Genomic DNA, 26,833 nt, shown 5'->3' with positions numbered 1-26,833 from the left:
CTAACACACACACACCAACATCCACACTTTCCATGTCTGGGAATAGAACTCCTGCCTAGGTAATTTATCACACTATAGCATTACACAGTTATAGGAAGCGCCACAGAGATTACTGGGCTACTCCTTACCCAAAGGTGTATTTCAAAGTGAATGACATCAGCAGGCATGCCAAAGTAGGGCATTTGAATTGTAGTGAGAGTATGACTAGCATAAAAAGCATTGATCCCACACACACACACACACACACACACACACACACACACACACACACAGCCACATCTGGGATTAAAACTCCTACCTAACTAGTTTATCATAGTACAGCATTCTGCAATTATAGGACGTGCACAGAGATTATTGGGCTACTCCTTTCCCAAAGGTGTATTTCAAAGTGAATGACATCAGCAGGCTTGCCATAATAGGGCAATGGGGACAGCAGTGTGTGTGCATGGGCCATAACCCATTTATCTAGAGGTAGAAACACCACACTCAGGCACACACAGGTTTATATTCCACAGGTACGTGTATACAACTGCTAGATGACTACTGTCTTGTACAGTCATGTTGCACAGTTAGCACTAGCACCACAGAGTCTATAATGCTGAGGGATTTCAGAGGCAAATGTCTATGGTGAGTGACATTTACACATCATATGGTTGTAGCCATTTGGATGTGTGCTGGGTGGGACAGGCCTCATGATGGAAGGCTCTTTGTCATTGTCACTCTCTTCCACACATCTATGTATGTGTACGTTTGGCATATTATAGTGTGTTGTCCTTGGATATATGTGTGTATTCCTATCCAATGTTTGTGCAAAGCATGACTGGTGCATACTGAGGAGTGTATGCACTATCATCTGCAACTGTCAGATATGTATGGTCCACTGTTGTTGCCAGACATGGGCTTCATTTCTTTAAGTGTATGAGCATGCCTAGTATGACCTTCTGTATTGAATGTGTGAATCCATTCCAGGTAGATTGTACTCCAGTGCGGACTTTTGTTTTCTACACCTACAGCTAGCAAACTGTTTCTGCAGGATATCTGTAGATCAGTTGACAATATGGTGTTAACATGGGCAAGGCATAGTGGGTTACTGTAGGTAATTGTGTCTGTGCTGCTTCTGCTACATGGTCCTGGTGTTAGCAGAGATATTCAGACATGTGTACTGTTGAACACTGTGATGTTTTATGTCATCAAGTATTGTCAGGTAGACATATTTGCTCGCAGTGATGTCCTGGGAAACACAGAGTGAATTCAGCTGTGTTCAGTATTGTGGTCAAATGCCAACATATTCTTGCAAACTCATGTCGTTCTGGAGGGAGAGCTGCAGACACCTACTGCTGGGTCTGTGTAACTGGTTCAACACCTTGGTACAGTGGTGGCAGAGGATCCCATACTTGTATATCCATTGACGTGACAGTATGATCTTGTCTTGCTGTTGCAATACCTCACAGCTGTACAGATTCACACAGGTTACCCAGAGGCTTGGGTCATAACTCAGGACATTATCCCTGTTGTGGTTTACAAGCAGGTTTGTAGCCACCCATTCTTGTGTTTGCAGCCAGGGTAGTATGTGCACATGGCTGTTTCAGATTTCGTACACTCCATGCTGCCCATGCTCCCATTCCCCCTCTGTTATTCTATCCTCTTCCATACATTATGCAAACATTCTCTGATACTTTCCTTATAGTTATCACCTCATCACAGCACTAGATTGGTGTTGATTCACACTTCATGTAGTAGGACATGGGGGACATGTTTCTGTGGTTTGGCCACATGGCCTTGCATATGGGTTCTGTGGACTGTGATATGTTGTTATTTGGGAGTCCATGACATAACATACATTAGCAGTACGGGTGATGCACAGGCCTTTGGCAGAGGACTGCAGGCCATTTGGTATTGATGCAGGCCAGCTGTAGCAGGCCGTTGCATTATGTCAGTCCTACAGTCCCAGACTAAAATACAGTATGTTCCCCTGGGGTGACAGGATAGGTGTGCTAGGTGTTCATGCCAATACTTTGTGTCAATATTGATCCAGTGGTGTGGATGCTGGCAGGGTGATGCTTACAGCTAGGGACACACCTGCATGGGACACCTGCAATGCATGCAGCATTCTTTCACTATTGCCATACACAGGTGGGGGTCATATTGTATTCATTCCCAACACCAGGGATACGACCGGAGAGGTACCTGTGGGTGGTGGTTGGGTGAGCTGGGTGCATGTGTGCTATGGACACTACCTGCATCTGACTCACAGATATGCATGGGACATTCCACATATGCTGGCTTGTGCAGGGACATCAGCTGTTTCTCAATACATCATTCCTATGACTTTTGTGGTCTGCGAGTGTTTGGCCAGATGACATCGGTATTCCCTACTACAAGCCCAGATAATGTGCTACAAACCTGTATGTACAATTCCAAGGGTGTGTCCATTTAATGGTTACACATTATACACTGTGTCTGGGGTACTTCCCCTTGTGTAATGCTTGTATATCTGGCCCAACAGTCATGCCATGTCCATCTTTCAGATGGAGACACATTACTTCCAAACATTTACAATGGCATACTGCTAGAATGTGTTATACTGGGAAGCATTGTGTTTGGCACTGCAGTTATGAGGATTTGGCCCTGTCATCGGCAATACTGGGCAATGGCCACCATGACAAACCTCACCATGCATACATACTGACCACTCTCACATAATATAAAACACACAGCAACCTAACACATGCAGACCTGCATATTGTACACATGCTACAATCTATCCTGCTACCTTAGCCAGCTCAGGTAATCTGTGTTCCACTGGTATTATACCTACACATACATGTTACTACATTTCTACATAGGATTGAGGGGCACACCTGTGTGTTACTACGTGTCTACATAGGATTTGGGGGGGCACACCAGGCTGTTACTACATTTCTACATAGGATTGGGAGGACACACCTGTGTGTTATTACATTTCTACATAGGATTGGGGGGACACACCTGTGTGTTACTATGTGTTTACATAGGATTTTGGGGGGCACACCAGACTGTTACTACATTTCTACATAGGACTGGGGAGCAACTGTGTGTTACTATGTGTCTAAATAGGAATGGGGGGAAGCACACCTGACTGTTACTACATTTCTACATAGGATTGGGGGGCACACCTGACACTTGTACACATTTGCTATGACTGTACTGGTATGTCAGGTACTCCATTTCATTCTGTATTCTAACCTATCATGCTGACTAGAGGCATATCAGTGTACTACATGTCTTAGGTTTGATTGACCTACATTTCAGTTTCTGACTTCTTATCCTTCAGAAATAACATCCCACTGCCAGACCTGTTGTAGTCTGTCTGTGTAGGCCTGGGGGGGAGGTTACTCATAACCATCATTCAGAGGCCTTAGCATAGCCCTTGTTTGTGTTTGTCTATACCTGTCCTGCTGACTGAGACTGTTGTAGGGTATGTGAGCCTCCCTGACTGGCACATTTTTGGACACACATGTGGCTCAGCACATTTACTGCAGTGGGTTTTGTCACCATGTGTAGTACTGGCTACTATAGTGACACCACTGTTTGTTACAGATCTCATGCTGCCACTATAGGTGTCTGCTATCTGCTGGCATCCCATTCACCCACCCAATTCCCTTGCATGCTCACATCCATACCGAAGATACAAGTAACAACACATACTACTCCATTCGGCAATTGGTAGGAAGAGTGACTTACTTTGTGGCTGTGCCAGTATTGAGGATGGTGCTGGAGGGCTGCTATGTCAGATGCACATAGTACACTCCTTATACATGGTTGAGCACAGGTAGTGTCATGTTTGGCATCCCTTTTACTGTATGTGCGAGTCAGAGAGTGGTGTCATTCCCTGGGTCTCTACTGTGTCAGTGTATGTGCTATCCGTTACCTCTTTGCCAAGGCCAGGGCATACTGGGCACACCTTTTTCTGCCTACTGGTGCAGGCTGAGGTTGTTCCTCCTCTGAGTCACTCTGTGCTTGTGCAGGCCTTGGCAATGGTAGGGGGCTGTGTGGCCCTGCCCCATGCTGTTCCTGCTGCAGCTGTTTCCACAGGATCATATTGTGTAGCTTGGCACATACAGTGACAATTTGAGTACATGTAGCAGGTGAGTACTGCAAGGCTCCACCGGATGTGTCCAGGCACTGTAACCATGACTTGAGCATCCCAAACAAATGCTCTGTTATAAGTTGGGTCTGTGCTTGTGCCTCATTATGGAGTTCTTGTTTGGGTTGTGTGCATTTCTGTTGGGTGTCATCAGCCATGGCTCCAGTGCATAACCAGCATCTCCCACTAGGTGACCGTAAGGGAGTTCCCCATTGGCAAATCTCTGGTACAGCTGCATCAGATGCCAGATGTGGGAGCCGTGATAGATTACAGGGCAGCCAGCACACACATTCATTATAATGCCCTGGGCATCGCACATGACCTGGCAGTTGATGAAGGGGAAGTCTTTGCGGTTGATGTAGATCCTACCCTGCTCACCGGGTGGTGCTTTGATGCATATATGCATGCAGTCTATAGCACACACTGCCTCAGGGTATTCTGCTATTTAGTGGAAGAGACACATATTGTTGGCCAAAGCCTCACGGGTGTTGAGGAAACATACGTGCTCACCGGCATGTGCTGACATGGCATCCAGGAATTGGTGGAGTACCCTGGATGCTGATGCCTGTGAGATCCCCATGATATCCCCAGTTGGCCTTAGGGAACGTACCTGTGGCTAGTATTCTTAGGCCTACACATACCTTGGTATCCACTGGGATGAGTTCCCCCTCTGTTAGTTCTGTGTGTCAGATGTGGCCGGCACAGCTCAACAGTTTGCTGTAGGAGGTCCCTGTCCACCCTATAGCACTCCACTATTTCCAGCTCATGTAGCCCCTGGTAGGTTACCCTGGGTCTATACACTCTTCCCCATCTCCTCACTGTGGGTTGGTCACCTGCATTGTTATCCTCACCACCCTCAGCCTCTTCTATATGTTGATGTATGGCAGCTGCTGCAGCCCCTATCATTTTGTTGTTTTCGTTTGTAAAATTTCCCCGCTTGTATACACCGGTGGTGTAGAGTATGTGAGAAAGAACAGAGGGAAATGTGTTTGCATAGTTTATAGTAGTGTTCTAGGCTGGACTTCTGCCTGTGCAATTGGCTGATGCTGATACATTTCACCTGCCAGCTATGCTAGTTCTCCTAGATTACCTTCCTACTGCTGTTTTCCCTTGCCATTGCCTTCCTGTTTAAGCCCGGGGGCGCACCGTGCAAACACAGTGGTCAGATGTGCACAAAGCTGCTATTTCCTGGTTTACTTTTTTTTTTCCTTTAAAACTCGGTGTGTGGTGCACACACCTGCTTAGGCAATGTAAAGAGTGCTAGGCAGCCTCAGACACATCCCCTAGCTCTGCTAAGCTAAGGGCAAACCTGAGCCACAGTGCTCCAGTCTGTTTACAGTATGCCTGACACACCTCCCTATGATGTCAGCTAACTCTTAGGCTTGAACCATGTATTCCTGTACTTAGACTGTTAGGTGCTGACTAGCATTGAGGGGAAATCTGGGATTCGGTATCATTCCCCTCATTTGCATAGGATTGCCTGCTAATGCATAGTTACAGATCCCACACTGAGCCTCCCCCCTTAGCAACCACTATACACTGGCCATGTTGTCTTCTGCCTGCCATTGAGTATAATGGCAAAATAGTGATTTTGGTTAGAATGCTTATTTCAGGTTATTTTTTTATATTTTTGGCCAGATCCCATTTGCATGTTGCTGACCTACACTTAAACAGCCAAAATCGACTAAAAAAAAATAACAGTTACTTATTGATTTTTTTTCAACTGTTTTTCATCCCAATGGCCATATATTTGGCCATTGGCATGGATTCCGCATAATATACACACTTTATTTGGAGCTTGCATGGCTCCGTTTGGTAGTTTGCAGAAATGTACTTGGTTACTAACCGAGTATATTTCTGCACACTACACTAGTCCTGCACGGCTGGCTGACAGCTTCCTGGATTGCAAAATCACCTAATTTGCATGGTTTTCACCTGCAAATGGGGTAATTTGCATACAGGAGCTGTGTCCATGCAGGAATAGTGCAGGAGAGCTTGTGCACGTCCCTGCAGCTTATTCCTGGATCGCACAGCGGCCATATTGCCTTCAGGAGCTACTGCACTGTTCCTGCACACTGTGCAGGGCTTGCTGAATCCGGGGAAGAGTATCACAGGAATTACTGTTGCTGAATATTTTATTTTATATGTTAAAGTATATTTATATCAGAAAAAAAATGTTGAGATTAAGTATAGATTGAACCTACTCTGTTTATGAATTATGCTAAACACAAGGAATCTGCCCACAACATAACTGGTAAAAATTGTTTCCATCCAAACTCACTAAAAGTGTATGATAAATGTAACACATTTACAGTTAACTATGGACTCACCAAGCCTGCTTTTTATTTGTTGGGTGAGTTTTCAAGGACAGTGATTATTGTAAAAATATTTCATGCTCACCAGCAAGTCAGTACTAGCATTAACAACTTGAGCAGGGATGCAGCACGATTTTCGGAATTCTATGTCTTCTTCTAGAATATACCCTTCTTCCTCTAAAATGAATCCCCCACCAAAATAGTGCCCGCCTCTGGTCAGTATACATTTCCATTACTAAAAAATACTCATCATCATTGACAACAACACCCTTTGCCCCATTTTTTGCATGGGGTCGGGCTGTGGTGTCAAGTGTTGTCATCTCTCTCGATTCAATGCCACTCTCTTAAGTTCTTCAACACTCATGACTGATTGTCACAGGACTTCTCTCACATAATCCATCTACCTCTTTGCTGGATGCTCTCACTTCATCTTGCCTTCTTCCTTTCTGTCCCAAATCTTCTTCACCAGATTATCTTCTGCATTTTAGGATGTGTTCAGACCACTGTAATCTGTTCTATTTGATTTTCAATGCAATTGGAGCTACTTTGGCTTCTGCAATGATGTCCTCATTTCTTCATCTGTTTCACAGTGTGCATCCTACCACCCATTTCAGACACTTCATTTACCATCACGTCTAACTTCTTCAACTGCTCTGCTTTTACTGCCCAAGTTTCTGTACCCTACAGTAGTACTTGTTACATGGTCACATCACTGTTTTGTATACCTTAGTTTTCAGCTTCTTTAGCATTCTCTGTCATACACTACCCCTGTATCTATGCTAGTAGGTTGTGGCCCCAGTGATTCTAGCTTTGACCTCCCCATTCAGACTTCCTTTCTCCTCAGCCATCCCTGGCATTTACTACTAAAAATCCTGAAATGATAGGTTAAACAAAGAGAGAGGGGTTGTGTTTGTTTGAGAGAGAGAAAATCTGCCAACCATTCTGAAAAAAAGTCATTAAACAAAATATATATGCCCAAAACTATTATAAATATGCTGGCATAAAAAAATAAATTCAAGCACATTTTATTGTATAAATTAAAGAAAGAGCTGGGCTTATTCATAAATGGTCTGGATGGCATGACTTTAGAGAGTCTCTTCCTGAAGATCTTGACTGAATCGTTGCAAACTGAAGCATTTATCTATGTGTGTTGGACAATGTAGTTTATACAAAGCTGTGTTTGTTTCTGGAATGGGCACCCTTTTCCTTCTGGTGTTTGTCTCTCTTTCTAATTATGTTAATGATGTCTTCATTGTGCTACTTCATAAGCAAATGTTCAATAACATTCATTGTTTAAAAAAAGAAATTAATTATTTTACAAAGTGCAGACAGTGATTTATATGATGAATGCTTGCCTACAACCATAATGACAATATACCATTAATAATGTTAATCAAACTGAAAAGGCCTGTATTCATCTGTACTGGTGGTCGTTTATCATTACTGGACTGCAGTTGGGCATATGGTATATGTTACAGAAGTGATGAATTCTTAAGAGATGACAGTTCTTATCAGTGAATTATCAAAGTACTTATCTGACTAATCTCAAAACTGTTACACGTTAACAGTGCCTGTAAAAGGAATGACAAACCAGTAGCTATGATTCACCATTAAAATTAATTCAAGGATGATGTAAGGTTCCTACCCGCTGTGCACTTGTTTTCTTGTAAGGGTGGGTGGCATTATTATCCCCTACCCATGGGGCATTTATTTCTAAGCATTATTGAAAGGCTTTACTTAACAGCAGAAAACGTAATGCCTGTAGTGGCACTAATTTGATGCCTAATACCTAATACCTAGGTGGGGGTGTATTTTTGTGTTCTACTTTAAATACAGCCCCCATATTCTACTCTAAGCACTTGTACTAGACACGTCTGGCACCATAATGAATATAGTAGGCTATTGCTGGGGAGCAAGTCTCATGCTAGTAATCCACTTATCATTGGGTATTCTCTTTATATATGCACATATGAAAACAGGATCTTTAAATGCAAGCAGACTTGCTTTGTAGCAAATCCACTGTGTATTTCAGTGGCTATAGTCCCATAAGTCTCCTAGTAAAAGATATCAAATTTACTTCTGAGCTCTGTTATTTACTGTCCACGGTCAGTGCCTCAGATAATCTATCTTAATAAAAGGAAGAGTCACAGTATTAATTTGCATATTCTGAATTAAATAATATAATTTATTTCTTCCTACTTTTAACTTATGCCTGCTTCACTGATATTCACTCCCTAAATAGTACTAATGCTAATAATATATGCTTATATATATATATATATATATATATATATATATATGTTTATTTTCTATTATACTCATAAGCTGTAACTTCACAGCCATTTAACATTTTATGATAATGCATTATTTTTAATAATAACAAGAGAATCAAATGTATCAGCCATAAAGTCTGTTTCTTTGCAACTTTTGTAATGCTGTAAATGCTGACTTTCATTGATGTTGTAAAGTCCATTTTTTGTGACCACAGCACGTCTTTCTACATGTGGGATAACGGGTTTCTTCACTCATTTATGTATAATCACAGTAACGATTTACTCAAGGTTCTCTGTTCATTTGTTTAATGAGCCCATGCGCTTGAATCATACAAACTCATGTCTAATCTAGATGTAAATACACTGCACTGTGCAATTGTCACCAAAAGAGTCTGGTTAAATAGCTGTGAGTACCTGACCAGTTTCATTAATTGACACTTAATCCTGTATGTTGCACACCAGTGGTTGAATCAGTCCTTTTGGGCAAGGAGATGCACTGATGATTGCCCTTTGTTATCTCAGCAGCCATGTTTGCTGAGTTCCACAAAACAGGAAAGCCTTTAGTGAGGTTCATAGGTAGGTACTAGGCTATCAGCCCAAGGGCCTAAGTAAGCCTAGCCAACAAGGTTCCCTGACTTACGCCACCCAAGAAAGTTATTAGGTTGCCCAATAATATTACCTCATCCTTGACTTTCTGCATTATCCATAGTATAAGCTGACTATTTTGCCAGGGGAACAGGAAAGCTTGAGCTAGTTAAAGCCAGTGCCTATTCAAAGTAGAATCTGAATAAAAAGGCTCTCTAAAGCTTCTGAAACCAGGAACCCAACTAGAGGTTCTGAAGTCTGAAGCATGTGCTTTATATATAGAAACACAACACATGTATTTTGTTTATTGTGTCATTAGAAGTCAATGTCAGTGGTCACCAATACATAGCACACTCATCTTTGATGCTGGAAGAGCAGAAGGCTGTGTGCAGGATTGCTGACCTTCAGTGCAGCATTGGGAAGGGAGGGGGTCACTCCTGAGTGTGCTGTCATTCAGATGAAACATTAAACCAAGGTTCCCATCTGCTTGAGGTAGTGGTAACTCAGGTGGTGGATGTAAATGAGCCAATGGCATCCAATGGAAAAAAGTAGGGGAAGTTCCCTGATGGCCTGGACAAATTTTTCCTAAGAGTAGATTTAACATCTTGAGTCTCCCTGAAAAGAGGTTGCTAGCTTGTGGGAGTAACCAGGACAACAAAGGGTAAATAGAATAGATAAAAGCATTCATTAGTGGGCAGTAAGAACCATGAACTTCATGGTTGAAGATGGAAGGCTTTAGACACATTTCTGGTGCTCCACAGATATCTGGAATATACAGCGCTAACAAATATTCTAGCTCAGGTCATTAGCCAGCAAGTCTCTTAGCACTAAGATGCAGTGATTTAAGCATTTTAGGTTCAGCCCAGACCCTGTCTTAGGGGAGCTGAGTTTGTAGTTTGCAGTATAGGTTGTAGGTGGGCCAGGACTGGGGTAAATGTCCTAAATAATAGGGTAGAATTGGGGAAATTAACTTCCGATCTTGTGAGTGGGGGGTTAAGCAGATTTTAGACCAGCTGAGCTACAGTTAGGGAAAGTGAAGAAACAAAGCAAAGAGTGCCAACATGATATGGCTGGAGTGTGGTAAGTGGGATAATGCCTGAGGGAGAGTGCCAAAATTATATGGCTGGAGTGTGGTAAGTGGGATAATGCCTGAGGGAGAGTGCCAACATGATATGGCTGGAGTGTGGTAAGTGGGATAATGCCTGAGGGAGAGTGCCAACATGATATGGCTGGAGTGTGGTAAGTGGGATAATGCCTGAGGGAGAGTGCCAAAATGATATGGCTGGAGTGTGGTAAGTGGGATAATGCCTGAGGGAGAGTGCCAACATGATATGGCTGGAGTGTGGTAAGTGGGATAATGCCTGAGGGAGAGTGCCAACATGATATGGCTGGAGTGTGGTAAGTGGGATAATGCCTGAGGGAGAGTGCCAAAATGATATGGCTGGAGTGTGGTAAGTGGGATAATGCCTGAGGGAGAGTGCCAACATGATATGGCTGGAGTGTGGTAAGTGGGATAATGCCTGAGGGAGAGTGCCAACATGATATGGCTGGAGTGTGGTAAGTGGGATAATGCTGGAGGGAGAGTGCCAACATGATATGGCTGGAGTGTGGTAAGTGGGATAATGCCTGAGGGAGAGTGCCAACATGATATGGCTGGAGTGTGGTAAGTGGGATAATGCCTGAGGGAGAGTGCCAACATGATATGGCTGGAGTGTGGTAAGTGGGATAATGCCTGAGGGAGAGTGCCAACATGATATGGCTGGAGTGTGGTAAGTGGGATAATGCCTGAGGGAGAGTGCCAACATGATATGGCTGGAATGTGGTAAGTGGGATAATGCCTGAGGGAGAGTGCCAACATGATATGGCTGGAATGTGGTAAGTGGGATAATGCCGGTGGGAGAGTGACAACATGATATGGCTGGAGTGTGGTAAGTGGGATAATGCCGGTGGGAGAGTGCCAACATGATATGGCTGGAGTGTGGTAAGTGGGATAATGCCTGAGGGAGAGTGCCAACATGATATGGCTGGAGTGTGGTAAGTGGGATAATGCCTGAGGGAGAGTGCCAACATGATATGGCTGGAATGTGGTAAGTGGGATAATGCCGGTGGGAGAGTGCCAACATGATATGGCTGGAATGTGGTAAGTGGGATAATGCCGGTGGGAGAGTGACAACATGATATGGCTGGAGTGTGGTAAGTGGGATAATGCCGGTGGGAGAGTGACAACATGATATGGCTGGAGTGTGGTAAGTGGGATAATGCCTGAGGGAGAGTAAGGAGAGTAAGGGATTACACTCATTGCTGGATAGCAAATGGGGAACAGTAAGAAAGGCCAAGTCTGAATGCCATTGTATGTTCCATAGGGTCTTGAACAATATGGTTTAAATGGAAGGAATATGATTATGCAAGTAATGAAGTCTTGGGGGAGAAATCAAATCAGACTGATGGAAAAACCTAACTGATGGGTGGTGAAATAGAGAGATAATTAGTGGGGAGGAAGAAATCGATGGTGTAGGGAAGTACAAGATGAACAGAGATGAGTACTAGAATGCGCTGGGGGAAGAAAGAAAGAGTTAGGGGTCCCCAGGCAGTGAACTTCACGTTTTAAGAAGGCCAGCAGACAGTGTGGGAACTAGGAGCAACTATGAATAGAGGGGTGATAATTAGTTCTTACCTCCTATTCTGTGAGACTTGGTTCAGTCCTGTAGGAATAGCACACAGCTTTACATGCTTGTACCCACTTGTTCCTATACCAATTATATAGTTTCAAAGGCAGAGCCATAAAGCTTAATAGCAAATGGTACAAATAGTAGGAGTGAAAGGCTATTAAGAAATACCACTGAGCTTGCATTATTAGACAGAAAAAACAGGCACTAACAGTTACAAGTAAAATTAGTATTTGTTGCTGTGGCAATCAAAATAATATTTAAGTTTGATGGTAGATAATTTAAGAAGTTGTTTGCCTATCCCAAAAGTATTTGGGGTTGTAGTTTGGCATTGAGTTTATGGCCTCGTAACAATGAGTTGCCAACATATTTAATGATGTAGCACAGATACACTTTCGATGTGGCAGTCAGAGCATGAGTAAATTTGGGGTACAATGGCTGAAGACAACCTAAGCAGCCATTTTTGCATGCAACAGATAGCCTTCATAGACAGGGCTAAGTCAGTGTGGGTTCGTATTGAAAGTGTGAGGACCACAGATATGATCCCTGGAAAAGCATGATTAATTATTTGGAAACAGGTATTATACCTGCTAAGTCTGAGATCATGCTACCTCAGACTATTCCCCTTACTCCAAGCTACAGTAGTTTCAGAGCTATGGGTGTATAACTAGCAGTGGGATCCAGGTGTTTTCAATACCCTGAAAAAGTATTTTAATGTCATTAAGTGATCACTTATGGAAAGGCTGTAAACAGCTCAACTGTCCACTTGTTCATAGGTGTGTACTAGGTTAATGGCCCTGGGGCCTTTACAAGCCTAGCCCATAGGATTACACTGGCATCATGCCATCTGACCTTAGTTCCAAGTGCCTTTGTCAAATAAAGCTACTGGAGTGATCCCTGGGGTGAATTTTCTATTTGCCATCCACTCATCAATATTTCTCTTGAAGATGCCCTTCTTGACATGTATAGGAAGTCTATTCCATAGAATGGGCAGTCTCCGAGTTATAAACCTGATCCTCCAGCATGTTCTGTTGATTGTGGTAATGAGGTTGAGGTCTCTGGAGTGTGTGGTGCAGAGGGATTGGGATTTCTTTAGATGCAGCATTTTTAACAGAGCAGAGTCAGACATGGCTTTGTAAGTCAAGCAGAGATCGCCTCTAAGCAGGCGATATGAGACAGAGAATAGTTGGAGTTTTTTTAGTCTGTCCATATAGGACAAATGTTTAAGGCCTAGGATCTTCTTTGTGAGGTACTTTTTCAGCCTCCTCAGTTATTGCAGGTGTTTAGTGAAGTACATGCCAAATGGGCCATTGTACTCAATGATTGGCCTAATAAGGGAAGAGTAGAGGGAGACAATGACCTCTTTCTTCCTGGATGCAAAACCCTTAGTAATGAGATGTGCCACATAGGACTTTCTGACCACAGTGGCATTGTGGTGGTCAAGAGAGGTTGCTGTCAACCTGTGTTCCCAGATCTCTTATAATGCCTTCTGTGTTCAGTGGACTACCATTGATGTGGTAATTCATGGGAACCGGGTTTTTCAAAAAGGGGATGATGACGACACATTTTTTGGCATTGAGCTTAAGGCCAGGGTTCTGACACCAGTCGTTGGTCTCAGTGAGGCCTTTCTGTAGGATGTCAACATCACTCGGGGAGTTAATAATAGCTCCCAACATACAATCATCTGCGAACTTTGTTAGCCAGAGTCCCTTCATGTTGGCCTGGGCTTCAGAGAAGAAGATACCAAACAGGACAGGATCCAGGACTGATGCAATATTTTGCATTTTTAAAATTAGTTTAACTACCTTTAAAAATAAGATGGTTTGACAGTTAAGCAATTTATAATTTGTCCCTTAAATGATAATAAAACTGTCCATTAAGTGTTTATAACTGACAGATTTTAAGCTGACAAACTTTTTAAATATTCTGGACCCCCTACTGGGTGGTACTGCAGCAAATGTCTTTTTTCTCCACAGCCTTCCTATGGCACTGTTGGCAGCAAGCAGAAGGCTGAGATATTCTTCGTGTTTCACTGTTGCAGTCATCACATTTGGGTTATCTGCTTGCAGTAGCCCTCAGTCGGCCTGATTATCAAAGTCTTGGGTCCTGCATCGGTTGCTGTCTCATCTTAAATGACGTCAGGTAGTCAGGGGTATAAAGCATGCAGCCAACGCTATTACATCAGTCTTTCTTGCCGTGCGATGCCCAAAGCAGAAGCAGTTTGCAAGTGCTGGTCGGCCGACTCCTGAAATTTTCGTTTTCGAGTTTCAGAACCAAAGTCTTCAACTAAAGCTAAGTACCCCATTGGTGAAACTTTTTCTTGCTCTAAACCAATGTCAGTAAAAGTCAATAATTGTATTTCTTGTGGAAAGCAAATACCTCATAAAGATTTTCATTCGTACTGTATTCCTTGCCTAGGCCCTGCCACAAAGTACCTCACTGTCACAGTTTTGTGCCTTATTTAAACCACGAACTATTCATCGTCGATACATTTTTGCTTCTAAATATTTTGGTAATCTGTTCAATTATCTAGATATGTCTTCAGTAAGCCACACGACTACTGACATTTCAAAAAAACTCAAAGATAAAGACAGAGACAGGCTGCCTAGGTCCAAAGCTGCCGCCGCTGCTTCTCCTAAGCTAGTCAACAGTTAGTCAGTACTCAGTGAGGCGCTTTCGCAGCCCCTGATACCCACTACTTCAGATTCGCAGGCCTCTATTGAGACCCATTCGAAGTCCAGTATGCCACAAGATGCTTCAAGTGTGGAACCTGTAGATGTCTCTACCCTGGATGGGTCCAGAGCTGCTGTGCAGGCACCGGCACAGCTTCTGAGGGTGTATTCAGGCCTACTGACTTGCATATTAAACCAACGCCATCTTCTTCTTCTAGGCCTAAAACTCGAACCATGCCTAGGAAACCGAAGCCCAGACAGCATGGTCAGGCCTCTATGCCTAAAAAACAAATAAGAATGGCTGAAGATGTTATTACTTTAATCGGGGGAAGCCAACCTTCCCCCTCTAAGAGGCCTAGGACTGAATTTGCTTATGATACTTCTGACCAGGATTCTGAAATTTCTGTCTCCTCTGATAACCAGGATTTACCCTTATCTACCTATGAAGATTCTGATGCAGAGGACTCTATTCCCTCTGCTTCTCCCCCAGAGGATTTTTCTTTTGGTGAAACCTTGCATACTCTTAAGTAGCATTTTCACTCGGAAAGCCAGGATTACTCTGATTCTAAAAAGAGGCTTAGAGATTTCTTACTCCTGCCCCAATGCAGGCCTTTAACTATCCCTTCTGAAATGGACATTGTTGACAATGCCTTTTCAGAATCTAGTTGACCACTGACTCTTTACCTCCTGCTCCCAGAAAACCTGATAGATATTACAGAGTTCCTGATTCTCATAAGTTCCTTTTTAAAAATCCTACTATGGATCCTGAGACTATTTCACAGGGACCCAAGGACATTAAGGCTACTACTGCCAAAAATCCTACCCCCTCTGCTAGAGATTCCAGGGCCCTGGATAGATGGGGTAAGAAGGTATACACCTCTGCAACCTTGGCCATCAGGGCCAGTTTAATATGTTAAAGTATCAGCAGCATATTACTGGATTGCTTAAACAGAAAATTATGTTGATTCCTGATTGTGCTGAAAATAAGGATTTACAGGATTTAATGCATTCTACTGAACAGGTTAGAAAACATACTTTGCAATGTGGTTTTGATTCACTAAAGGCATCTTGCAGGGCTGCTGTCACCGGGTCTGGACTTAGAAGGTATGCTTGGCTTAAGGAGCAATCTTTGCCAGATCATGTTAAAAATAAATCGCTTTATGCTCCCTTAAATTAGGACAGCCGGTTTGATGACAAAGCAGAGGAAGTTTTTAAAAAGATGGAGGAAAAAGCTAAATCTATGCAAATTGTTAAAAGATTTCTTACAAGAACAGCCTCCTAGATTTAGTAGGCATTGTCCCTCAAAAGATTGGTCCTTTCCTGCCTTTTTCAGGCTTTCTCAGTTCAAACCCAGAACCAGCATAACGCCCAGACTTCAGGTATGCATAGGACTAAGCAGTGGGGGGATCCCACTTCCAAATCAGGGAGTAGTAAGACTCCCCCCTATGGTAAACTTCTCAGTGACTTAACTTTAAAACTTCCAAGCACTTCTCAACTGACTGCCCCTTTAGGGGGAGACTGCTCTGCAGGCAAAAAATGGGGAACCTCATTACCCAGGACAAATGGGTTTTAAACATAGTTTCCCAAGGATACAGATTTCACTTCCACACGTTACCAACCCCAAACGGTTGACCAGATCTACCCCCAAATCAGTGGGCAGAGGCTCAAAAGCAAGTACTCTCTCTCTTAAGATTAAAGGCTATTCAGACTGTACCAGAAGAGGAAAAAGGACAATGTTTCTACTCAATACTTTTCCTGGTTCCCAGAAAAGACAACTCATGGCATCCTATACTGGACCTGTCTATTCTAAATACATTTTTGGTGATTGCAAAATTCAAGATGCTAACTCTTCACCAGTTACTTCCCATGATAGGCAAAGATGCCTGGTTGCCAACACTGGAGTTAAAGGAAGCCTACCTGCACATCCCAATCAGGGAATCTTGCAGAAAATACCTACGCTTCAAAGCAGGCTGCATGCACTATCAGTTCTCTGCACTGCCCTTTGGCTTATCTACTGCGCTCAGGGTATTCACAAAGTGCCTAGCTCCAGTCATTACATTTTGCAGGCAAAGAAATATTCAAATATACCCATACCTGGACGATTGTCTAATTCAGGCAGAAAGCCAGGACATACTTCTGAATCATCTGGCATTTGTACAAAAGGTGTTAACTTGTCTGGGGTACACCATAAACGAAAATAAATCACATCTTGTACCCTGTCAACAAATTATATTCCTGGGAGCAAGCTTGAACACAACTTCGAAGATGGCTTTCCTCACACCAGAGAAACAAATTAATTTGACACCTTATTTCAAACTAGTGGCCACAAAAACCCTGCTATCTGCAAGGCAAATACTGCAAGCCTTGGGGGTCATGGCCTCATGCATTCTACTAATTCCATATGCAAGACTGCATATGGAGGAAATTACAATGGTATCTAAAAAGCCTATGGTGTCAACATTCTCAGGATCTAGAAGCAATGATTCATATCATACCTTGCCTACGGTTAGAATTCCTTTGGTGGGCAGAGACCTGCCACCAAAACAAGGGACTACCATTCACTCTACCCCCTGCCGCCCAAACCCTAACAGATGCATCAGACTATGCATGGGGGACTTACCTGGCAGGGAAGTGCATTCAGGGCAAATGGAACCCAAGTCAAATGCACCTGCATATCAATCACAAAGAAATGTTAGCTATACAGAATGCTCTGACAGCCTTCAAGGACCACATTCTTCCAGGACAATTAATGGTAAAGACGGACAACACCACTGTTATGTGGTACATAAACTAGCAGGGTGGTACCCATTCCATCCCCTCTGCAGACTAGCCATGGCTATGTGGAACACAGCCTTGAGCTACCAAGTGCATCTACAGGTTCAGTTCCTGCCAGGAAAACTAAATACTCTGGCAGACGAACTAAGAAGAAATCTCATGGACCCACACGAGTGGAAACAAGAAGCAAAAATAGCAAGTGATAACAGTGAAGAAGTCTTTACCTAGACAAAAGTGCTAAACTGCTACCACTTGCTATTTTTGCTGCTTGTTGATTTTAATAAATTGTTTGGTGATATTTCTTGGCTGTTGGTACTGGCCTTTTTGGGCACCTGGATCTCCACTTAAGCATTATCTGTGTTTCAGGCTTATTTCCTAGCTTTATCATGGAACAATTCACCAGTATCTTGGTTCTATCTTCCTTTAACCACAAAAAGAAGACATTTTCTAGACAGTGTTTGCCTCTTTAGCAGGATGCTACTTTTCCTCAGACAAAGATGGGTGAAACTGTAGTAGCTATTTCTGGTTCAGACCTTCATCTTCTTTCTTAGTTTCCACTGGTATAGTCCCTTCAGCCAGCATGACCCAGGGCTTAGGTATACCCTTTACAGGTGCTGTGAGTGTCTTTGATGGGCTTGGGGGACCCACTCTTGTGGGTATTGGAGGAAGCAGCAGGGAATGCTTCTCTGCCTGGACAGAATAAGATGCGTGTTCACTGGGGTGGTGTCCCTGATGTGCCTCAGCCTCCTTTTATAGAGTTTCATGTTAAAAAGAAGCAGGAAGTTATGTTTCTGTTAATTTAGACAGGAAGGCTTTATTGAATTTAGTTCAGGGTTGCAAATATGAGGGGCATTACTGCCACATTTTGTTCTTCTGAAAACATTTTTTAAATGCCGTTGCTGCTTCTGTTTCCCAAGTAACTGATTATTTGAAGGTACTCTGCTCTACACCTCTTCAAAAGGAACAGCTGACATTTTGAATTCTGTCTTGATAGAGTGGTTGTATTAGAACCATCCGATGCTGAGGTCCTGAAAAAATGTGAAGAGAGACGGGAAACTGATTCAAAGGATGAGCTGATTTTTCAGTCTTAATTCTTTAAGTTTTTTGAAAGTTTCATCCAGAAGAATCATTTTATAAAAAGCAAAATAAGCAGATTCAGAAAGATTCTGGAAAGCAGACATTCAAATAACAGTGGCAGTGAGGCTCCAAAAAGAAGGGGGTTCTCCCAGAAACAAGGACAATTCAAGAAGTCTAAATGACTATCTTCAAATTGTAACTCCTCCCCACCCTCACAATTCTTTAAGTGTCTTCCCCAAAAAATTGGCTCTCCATTCCTCTTTGGCAACAGATAATCTCAGACAAATGTTTTTTTGAGAGTGATCCGTTAGTGGAACCGATGACAGTGAGAATTCCTACCTCCTATTTGGCTTATTCCTCCTCCTGTACTAGATCAAACCTCTTTATTCACCACGGTAATTCAGTTTATGCCGAATCGTGGGTAATAGATCATGTTCCTTGTTCCCTGTCAAGGAAAGGTTTTTATTTTAGAATTTTTTTCTGATGCCAAAGAAAGAAGCTTCATGGAGACCAGTTGTAGATCTTTCCTTTTCCAGCCTGTTTGTGAAAATCCCAGAGACCAAAATGCTTACCTCCATAACCTGCTACTTATTCCCACTTTCAGTTTTTTTTTTTTTGGTAACTCTAGGTTTAAAAGATGTTTATCATCACATGCTTATAGACACAACTTCAAACATTTGTTAAGGCTTTCTGTATCTGGATTTTACTTTTATTTCTCTGCATTACACTTTGGGTTGTCCACTGCTCCAAGGACACTCACAAAGTGGCTAGCTCCAATGATAATCTAGTGAAAACTGCAAGGTATTCACATTTTCCTTGTTTAGATGACTTAAGGTATTCACATTTTCCTTAGATGACTTAAGGTATTCACATTTTCCTTATTTAGATTACCTAAGTTAGTCTCACTTTCCTTGTTTAGATGACTTAAGGTATTCACATTTTCCTTAGATGACTTAAGGTATTCACATTTTCCTTATTTAGATGACCTAAGTTAGTCTCACTTTCCTTGTTTAGATGACTTAAGGTATTCACATTTTCCTTAGATGACTTAAGGACACATTTTCCTTATTTAGATGACTTAAGGTATTCACATTTTCCTTGTTTAGATGACCTAAGGTATTCACATTTTCCTTAGATGACTTAAGGTATTCACATTTTCCTTGTTTAGATGACTTAAGGTATTCACATTTTCCTTGTTTAGATGACTTAAGGTTCATAGGTAGGTACTAGGCTATCGGCCCTGGGCCTATACAAGCCCAGCCAAAAAGGTACCCTGGCTTTTGCCACCCAAGAAAATTATTTTCCTGTGCCACTGTTCAACAGATCCACAGAGGTGATCCCCGGGGTGAATTTCCTATTTCCCATCCAATCATCAAGATTTTTCTTGAAGAGTGCTAATGAGGAGCTTTGTTTGATATAGACAGGTAGATTATTCCAGAGTATGGGAAGTCTCTGGGACAGGAATCTATCCCTCCGGCATGTTCTGTTTATTGTGGTGACAAGGTTTAGGTCCCTAGAGCGTGTAGCTCAGAGGGATTGGGATTTCTTTAAGTGGAGCATGTCCAACAGCTCTGAGTTTGACATAGCTTTGTATGTTAGGCAGAGATCACCTCTGAGTAGGGGATATGTGACGGAGTAAAGCTGGAGTTTTTTGAGACTGTCTGCGTAGAGCATCTGTTTGAGGCCGGTAATCCTCTTTGTGAGGTATTTCTGCGGCCTTTCCAGTTGTTTTAGATGTCTTGTGAGGTGCATACCAAAAGGGGCATTGTACTCTATAATGGGTCTAATGAGTCGAATGAGTGATGAGTAGAGGGGAACAATGACCTCTTTTTTTCTGGATGAGAAACCTTTTGTGATGAGGTGTGCCATGTAGAAGGATTTCCTGACTACTGTGGTGGTGTGATTATCAAAGGAGAGACTACTGTCCACCTGTGTCCCAATGTCTCTTATCACACTTTCGGTGTTAAGTATACTACCGCCTATGTTGTAGTTCATGGGTACAGAGTTTTTACCAAAGGGGATAACAATGCACTTTTTGGCATTGAGGTTGAGGCCATGGCTTTGACACCAGGCATCTATCTCAGTGAGGCCCTTTTGTAGGATGTCCACATCGTTAGGAGTTTCTATTATGGCTCCTAATTTGCAGTCATCTGCGAACTTCATTAGCCAAAGACCTTCTGTGTTAGCCTCTACTTCAGAGAAGTAGATACTAAACAGGAGAGAACCCAGGACTGAACCCTGTGGTACTCCACTTGTCACTGGTCTAAAGTCGGATTTGGAGTCTGCTACTTTCACAGTGTGGGTTCTGTCAGTGAGCCAGTTGGCCACCCATCTTGTGACATAGGGATTTATACCTAGTTTAGTGAGTTTATCTATAATTCCAGAGTGGGGGATGGTGTTGAAAGCCTTGGCAAGATCTAGATAGGCTGTGTGAACCACCTTACCTTTGTCAACGGCTTTGGTGACTGCTTCAAAAAAGTCTGTCAGGTTTAGGAGACATGATCTGCCTTTTACAAACTCGAACTGGGTAGGGTTCAGAGTTTGGAGATTACGAATTGTTTATAAGTTCCATGATAACACGTTCCATGGTCTTGCAGACCAGGCTCGTCAGGCTAATGGGGTGGTAGTTCCCGGGGTTCGTGGTGGCTCCCCCCCTTGTGGAGTGGGATAACCATCTCTGTGCGCCATTCAGCAGGCACAAAGCCTGAGGTGAGGCTATGATTGAACATGGTACTTAGGTGGGGTGCCAGTTCATTCTGTAGTTTGTGTAGAATGCAGTCTGGGATGTTGTCTGGTCCCATGGATGCTGTGTTCTTGGCTTTGGAGAGTGTAGTTTTTACCTGTGCAGCTGTGATTACAGGAACTTTGCATTCTTCCAGTATAGAGATGGGCTCTTTAGGGGGTGAGAGGGGGGTAAAGTTAGCACTGAACCTATCTGCCAGGATGTTGGCAATATCAGTTGGGTCTGTATATTTAGTGCCATTGTGCTGTAACTCAGAGCAGATCTGAGTGTTGCCATTGAGATTCTTGACATAGCTATAAAATGCTTTTTGGTTGTCTTTAGAATCAGTGGCGATTTTGTTTTCATAACTAGCTTTGGAGGATTTTATCAGGGATCGCAGCTTCTTACTGAGGCTGACCAGGGAGCTCCTCCACTCAAGGGATTTTACTCTCTTTTGCAACAGTTTCTTCCTTCTGTTGTAAAGTTTATTTATGGCAGGGGACCACCAGATTGGCTTCCTTTTTTTGGAGGATAGCGTTGATCCAGGGCATTGGAGTTTATGAATTCCAGAAAGCATTGAGCAAAGGAGTTGGTACATGAGTAGTTTTCCCAGTTAATGGTGGGGTAGTTGAAATCGCCTATTATTAGGGTGTTTGGTTGAACCTATCTAAAATCTGTATGGTGTCAACATCATTATCCATTGAATTTTCAAATATTAGTTTTGGGATTTGTGTAAAGAGAACTGCTTTGATGGAGAGACTAGTTTTATTTGAATCTAAGACTTTTATTGTCCCTTCCCTCTTCAACACAGTCTGTAAGAACAGATACCTCAAACTTTGCTTGATGGGCTGCATGTTTGGAGTAGTCGTGTAGTATGTTTGGAACAAAACAACAGACTAATGAATATAAACATCAAGGAGATGGCAGCAATAAATGCTCTCAATGCTCTCAGTCATCTGTGGTCCCAGGACTTATGCAAGTGATTGCTGACAACACTGCAGTAATGTAGGACATAAACTGGGGGGGGGTCTTCTGTGCAGGTTAGCCCTGGTAGCCTGGCATGTAGCAATTCAACACAATCTCACTCTACATTCTCTGTGTAGTTTATAACGCCCCTTCATCGGTACCCTCAAGAAAGGAACAGTTTCCGCAATTTAGCCAATTCATCCAAAATATTTGATTCTCTGAAGGCATGCATGGCAAAAGGACCATCTGTCCTTTTAAAGTATTCTTTTTTTGTGCTAGGGTGGTTTTCTATTGTACAAATGCAACAAGTGGCTAGAATACATTTATTTTCTAAAAATATTGTAAAATACATGGAGAATATGATCAAGGACAGGCCTGTAAAATTTTCATCTATCCTTAGATTCTGAAAAAGTTTACCAAGTGATAAAGGGAGGGACAACAACTTTTCTAAGGCAATGATTTGTAGCTATAATGAAAACACAGATAAGGCTAATGATGTTATGACAAAAAATGGGATGTGGGAGTTGTATTCAGAATGCAACCAGAATTAAGTAACCAACCTTAATTTATTTATAAACAGGGAAAAACATAAAACAGATGTTTGAAGGAGGGCACAACAACACTGATAAAAGACACAAAGGGATATACAAATGTGAAAAGTGGGAGGTGGGCATAACACTGATAACAAAAGGCACAAAAGGATATACAAATGTGGAAAGTGAGCTTGATGTAGCTTCATTTTTGAGGCAAAGATTGTCATGATAGTTCATTTCCTCATGTTACTGGCTCTGAATGGTAAGTATAATTGTAACACAAACGGTGTAGTGTATTACAACCAATGTTTGTTTTGTTGCACTTTTTGTATTGGCAAAACTGAAAAGCAGCTTAGAATTAGAATTTATTAGCACATATTGCCATCAAAAAGGGTGACAAAACAAATGCCCTTTGCAATCATCACTCATGGATATGCCCCAACCTAAAGACGTTTGTATTTTTTATTTTAGAGAGGGTGGCTCCTTTGACATGGGTAGGGTACTGGTCATGTAATTGGAGGCAAGGGAATTATACCGGCAACTACTGTTGAACGCTATTAAAGTAGCAGGCACCAATGAGAAAGTTTCTCTCATTAGTTTGCTGCACAAAAGACAGCCAAAATATAAGCACAAATGGTTTTATAAATATTTTTGTTATTTTTAATTTTTTTTCCCATTTATTTTACAGTATTTAAATAGAATAAGGTAAACATTTAAGTAACTGGTTATTTTTACTGGTGGATTTTGTAACATGCAATCAGTTAATAGTGGTATTTAAACTGTTTAATGATTGTTTTAAACTGTTCTGATGAAGTTCTGTGATTACAGGGAATGAAAAGTGCTTAACTGTTATTTAAATAAAGTGAAAGAAGTAATCTAGCAACTCAGTTTTCCTATTATCTGTATTACCTAGTACTAAAACATTACCATTTGTGAATGCAGTCTCAGTGAGCCTTTACGTTTTACAGTCTGTAGCCTTGCAACGCTTTGAGGTATGTGTACTAGCCATGGGTGTGTGGGATGAAGGTGGCTTTGCTGCTCTGAGATCTAATGGCTGAGGTTTCTTAGTCCTCGGTCAGGAAGGCTTAAGCAGTATTGTTTTAATAACCTCAGTTTAAAATGGTGTGGTGGAGGTGATCTGTGCTGCAGGTGTGTGCATATTGTGCTTACCAGATGTGTTTTAGGTGGGAAGATAGCTTCCAAGTTGAATAAATGCTTATATCTCTCACATATTAAGTCTTTGTAATGTAGCAATAAAGGCTTGTAAGTAAGCATGATGCATTTGTTTAATTAATTCAAAATACATAGTGCTGTCCAGCTACAGAAGGTGCACAATCTATCTGAGCTGCCCTAATGGCATGTACATTCAAAGGGGTTTATGAAAATCGATTAATAAATTCCTCCTGGTTTAAGACAGAAGTGGTGATAATACGGACTGTGGCTAAGTGATACAACAATGTGAGATGTGACTACTGTAGATTTTGGACACAGATACAAGCTGGTTCTAAGTGAGTAGTCCCGTTACTAGGTGTGGTCAATGCTACATACACAGAGGAAATGTGGGAGTCTCCTGTTAGATAAGTGAAATCCAGTGTACTCTTTGTTTAGGAATGGAGTTGTAGAGAGGCTATGGTGAAGGTGGTGGCTGCCCTGGGTGCAGGCTCCTAAAGGATGCAGGACTGGCCTTGTATTGCTGGTACTCGTTCATTATCAGCATTGTGATAGTCACTGTTACTGACTGTTTTTAACACATGTGACTGTTTAAAGGAATGAATTGCTGTATGTCAGGCCTTTTGTAACTGTAAATCTGGCAGTAGTGTACACTTTTGGTACAGATCCAAAGTACAGAGAAGCCTTTTTTTCATCCCACCCCTGCACAACCTTACTAATGCTTAATAAACATAACACTAACTCTTCCCCTTACCCAAACCTACACCTGACCTTAGAAAAGCCATTTCTATAACACTACATTTAGACAAGGCACACAGATCCACTTCACATACATTACTTACATACTCAACATTAAAGTTATCACCTTACTTAGCCCTTACTCTAACCCTAATATGCAAATATGTAACGCACACAATCTTTCCCCAAATGCTGGAATATCCAAAAGTTTCAGTATTAACACACATACCCTCTTAAAATAACTCAAAGCACATACCTTACATACGCCCAGCCAGAGGTATATCTAGCTAACTATTCATGCAGCTGGTGGCATTCCCCTATCTGGCTCCCCTTCAACTTTAAAAAAAAATGCTGTTTACTCCTTTTAAAATGTAGTAAATTGTTTGCTACACTTGCAGCAAGCAGCTGCTCCAGTTTATGCCACACATGGAGCTCCACAGCACTTCAGTTCTGACCACAAATGTAATAAGATAATGCACTGAAGATTGAGCAGGATGTACATCCCACACCACCTAACATTTTCTGCATAGGGTGGCTGCCCCATTCGCCCTACTACAGATATGTTTCTGTACCCAGCCTTTCACATTCTATTTTTCACACTGCTAATAACAAAACACAGTTCTTCACTTTGTCAACCAAGGCTGCAGTCAACAACATTAACTGATCCTTTATCTATTTATAGATGTACACATATATTTATATCTATAGATAGGCAGATACATATGCTGTACATATAGAGAGACATACTGTCACACACACACACACACACACACACACACACACACACACACACACACACACACACACACACACACAAGCAGATGTAGATACAGAGATGTGTGTGTGTGTGTGCGTGTGTGTGTATGTGTGTGTGTGTGTGTGTGTGTGTGTGTGTGTGTGTGTGTGTGTGTGTGTGTGTGTGTGGTTACCCTCCATTGATGTTTATTCAACAAATGCAGGGTTGTGATTTAATGCTGACAATATGGATAACCAAACAATGGATATGTCAATGGCATGGAATGTTGATACAGGTAAGTGGGATTGGCACACACACACACACACACACACACACACACACACACACACACACACACACACACACACACACACACACACACACATGTTCTCATCCCCCTCATCCACCAATTCCACTTACCTGTATCAACATTCCATGCCATTGACATGTCCATCGTTTGGTTATCCATATTGTCAACATTAAATCACAACCCTGCATTTGTTGAATAAACATCAGTGGAGGGTAACCACACGCACACACACACACACACACACACATCTCTGTATCTACATCTGTGTGTGTGTGTGTGTGTGTGTGTGTATGTCTGTGAGAGAGAGTATGTCTCTCTATAACTAGGGTTAGAGTTGGAGATGAATGACGGATGGCTGTTGTGTGTTTGTGTGTGAGTTTCTGTACCCAGACTTTCACATTTCATCATTTGATAAACTCAGCACTTGGTAATGAGTACTGCTAATAACAAAACGCAGTTCTTCACTTTGTCAGCCACGGCTGCAGCCAACAAAATTAACTGATCCTTTATCTATTTATAGATGTACACATATATTTATATCTATAGATAGGCAGATACATATGCTGTACATATAGAGAGACATAGTCTCACACACACACACACACACACACACACACACACACACACACACACACACACACACACACACACAGATGTAGATACAGAGATGTGTGTGTGTGTGTGTGTGTGTGTGTGTGTGTGTGTGTGTGTGTGCGTGTGGTTACCCTCCATTGATGTTTATTCAACAAATGCAGGGTTGTGATTTAATGTTGACAATGTGGATAACCAAACGATGGACATGTCAATGGCATGGAATGTTGATACAGGTAAGTGGAATTGGTGGATGAGGGGGATGAGAACATGTGTGTGTGTGTGTGTGTGTGTGCATGTGTGTGTGTGTGAGAGAGAGTATGTCTATCTATAACTTAGGGTTAGAGTTGGAGATGAATGACGGATGGCTGTTGTGTGTTTGTGTGTGAGTTTGTGTACTTTAAGGTAAGGATAATGGTTAGGTTGGATGATAGATGCAGTGTTTGTGAATGTTTGTGTGTCTGAGTCTGTCTTGTGTAGTAGTAGTGTTATGGGAAGGTTTTAATGACGGTAATGTGCAGGGTTAGAGTTGGGGGAAGGGTACCGTTAGGGTTAGCACCCATTACTAAGGTGGTGCA

The sequence above is a fragment of the Protopterus annectens genome, chromosome 9.part0 (assembly GCF_019279795.1).
Source record: "Protopterus annectens isolate FY-2018-M chromosome 9.part0, PAN1.0, whole genome shotgun sequence".
Taxonomy (NCBI): domain Eukaryota; kingdom Metazoa; phylum Chordata; order Ceratodontiformes; family Protopteridae; genus Protopterus; species Protopterus annectens.
The sequence above is the reverse complement of the archived record's forward strand: the minus strand, read 5'-3'. Positions refer to the sequence as shown.